The following is a 3,247-nucleotide window of genomic DNA, read 5'->3' on the forward strand; positions in this document are numbered from 1 at the left end:
AAAAATGAACTCCAAGGTTTTGTTATCCTTGTTTGGGAAATTTCACTTGTACAACCCTTAATAATAGCTTGGTGGAATTTTATAGGAAAGGGACTCCTAACTGATCCTAACAAGCTTTGACTGTGGTGGATATGCATGCTATAAACTTGTTGAGGATACAAGTGACATAATGATCCAAAAATTTCAAGAAGTAAAAAATATCAAATTCTAGAGTGGTGGGATATTTACCAGAGCCAAACAACCCAATTTTTGCCTATCCTGAAAAATCACAGATACTTTTTGGAATTATCTCTCTCAGCATTTGTGCATTTCCATTTTGGATGTTCAAATTTTTTTTCAGATCCAAACTTGAATTTTCACTCTCCCATTTTTCTTGTAAACAAAAAAGATATAAGGCAAAAAGATCGCAACAAAATGAAAAATTTAGAGTTCATGTATGCAAAAAAATTTGAAAACTATAATAAATGTAAGTGAAGAAAATTATTTCACGCCCTAAAAATGAACTCCAAGGTTTTTTTTTCCATGTTTGGGAAATTCCACTAGTACAACCCCTAACAATAGCTTGGTAGAATTTTATAGGAAAGGGACTTCTAACTGATCCTAACATGCTTTGAATGTGGTGGATATGCTTGCCAGAAACATGTTGAGGATGCAAGTGACTTATTGATTCAAAATTTTCAAGCAGTAGAAAAAATCAAATTCTCAAGTGGTTGGATATTTTACCAAAACCAAACAACCAACGTTTTGCCTATCCTTAAAAATCACAGATACTTTTTGGAATTATCTGTCTCAGCATTTGTGCATTTCCATTTTGGATGTTAAAATTTTTTTTCAAATCCAAAATTTATTTTTCACTCTCCCATTTTTCTGATAGGTGAAAAAGATATCAAACAAATAGATCGCAACAAAATGAAAATTTTAGAGTTCATGTATGCAAAAAAATTTTGAAAACTATAGTAAATATAAGTGAAGAAAATTATTTCACGCACCAAAAATGAACTCCAAGGTTTTGTTATCCATGTTTGGGAAAATCCACTAGTACAACCTCTAATAATAGCTTGGTGGAATTTTATAGGAAAGGGACTTCTAACTGATCCTAACTTGCTTTAGATGTGGTGGATATGCAAGCCAGAAACATGTTGAGGATGCAAGTGACCTAATGATCCAAAAATTTCAAGGAGTAGAAAAAATCAAATTCTCAAGTGGTTGGATATTTACCAGACCCAAACAACCCACTTTTTTCCTATCCTTAAAAATCACACATACTTTTTGGAATTATGTCTGTCAGCATTTGTGCATTTCTATTTTGGATGTTGAAATTTTTTTTCAGATCAAAACTTGAGTTTTCAATCTCCCATTTTTCTCGTAAACAAAAAAGAAATAAGGCAAATAGATCGCAACAAAATGAAAATTTAAGAGTTCTTGTATGCAAAGAAATTTTAAAACTATAATAAATATAAGAGAAGAGAGATTGCAACAAAATGAAAATTTTAGAGTTCATGTATGCAAAAAAATTTGAAAACTACAATAAATGTAAGCGAAGAAAATTATTTCACGCACTAATAATGGACTCCAAGGTTTTGTTATCCATGTTTGGGAAATTCCACTAGTACAACCCCTATTAATAGCTTGGTGGAATTTTATAGGAAAGGGACTTCTAACTGATCCTAACATGCTTTAAATGTGGAGGATATTCTTGCCAAAAACATGTTGAGGATGCAAGTGACCTAATGATCCAAAAATTTCAAGGAGTAGAAAAAATCAAATTCTCAAGTGGTTGGATATTTACCAAAGACAGACAACCCACTTTTTGCCTATCCTTATGAATCACAGATACTTTTTGGAATTATCTCTCTCAGCATTTGTGCATTTCTATTTTGGATGTTCAAATTTTGTTTCAGAACCAAACTTGAGTTTTCACTCTCCCTTTTTTCTCTTAAAAAAATAGATATAGGGCAAAAGATCGCAACAAAATGAAAATTTTAGAGTTCATGTATGCAAAAAAATTTGAAAACTAAAATAAATGTAAGTGAAGAAAATTATTTCAGGCACTAAAAATGAACTCCAAGGTTTTGTTATGCATGTTTGGGGAATTCTACTAGTACAACCCCGAATATAATCATGGTGGAATTTTATAGGAAAGGGACTTCTAACTGATCTTAACATGCTTCAAATGTGGTGGACATGCACGCCAGAAACATGTTGAGGATGCAAGTGACCTAATGATCCAATAATTTCAAGGGGTAGAAAAAATCGAATTCTCAAATGGTTGGATATTTTACCAGAGCACAACCACCCCCTTTTTGCCTATCCATAAAAATCATAGAGACTTTTAGGAATTATCTCTCTCAGCATTTGTGCATTTCCATTTTGGATGTTCAAATTTTTTTTCAGATCCAAACTTTAGCTTTCACTCTCCCATTTTTCTCGTAAGCGAAAAAGATATAAGCCCAATAGAGCGCGACAAAATGAAAATTTTAGAGTTCATGTATGGAAAAAACTTTGAAAACTATAACAAATGTAAGTGAAGAAAATTATTTCACGCACTAAAAATGAACTCCAAGGTTTTGTTATCCATATTTGGGAAATTCCACTAGTACAACTCTAAATAATAGCTTGGTGGAATTTTATAGGAAATGGACTTCTAACTGATCCTAACATGCTTTAAATGTGGTGGATATGCATGCCCGAAACACGTTGAGCATGCAAGTGACAAACAACCTTATCCTTAAAAATCACAGATACTTTTTGCCTATCCTTAAAAATCACAGATACTTTTTGGAATTATCTCTCTCAGCATTTGTGCATTTCTATTTTGGATGTTCAAATTTTATTTCAGAACCAAACTTGAGTTTTCACCCTCCCATTTTTCTCATAAAAAAAATGATATAAGGCACATAGATCGCCACAAAATGAAAATTTTAGAGTTCAAGAATGCAAAAAAATTTGAAAACTATAATAAATGTAAGTGAAGAAAATTATTTCATGCACTAAAAATGAACTCCAAGGTTTTGTTATCCATATTTGGGAAATTCCACTAGTACAACTCTAAATAATAGCTTGGTGGAATTTTATAGGAAACGGACTTCTAACTGATCCTAACATGCTTTAAATGTGGTGGATATGCATGCTAGAAATATGTTGAGGATACAAGTGACCTAATGATCCAAAAAATTCGCGTAAAAAAAATAAAATTCTAAAGTAATTGGATATTTACAAGAGCCAAACAACCCACTTTTTTCCTATA

The sequence above is a fragment of the Aristolochia californica genome, unplaced genomic scaffold (genome assembly GCF_029961685.1).
Source record: "Aristolochia californica isolate CCGP_79_NKW_82.1479 unplaced genomic scaffold, dmAriCali1.0.hap1 SCAF_2, whole genome shotgun sequence".
NCBI classification, from domain to species: Eukaryota; Viridiplantae; Streptophyta; class Magnoliopsida; order Piperales; family Aristolochiaceae; genus Aristolochia; species Aristolochia californica.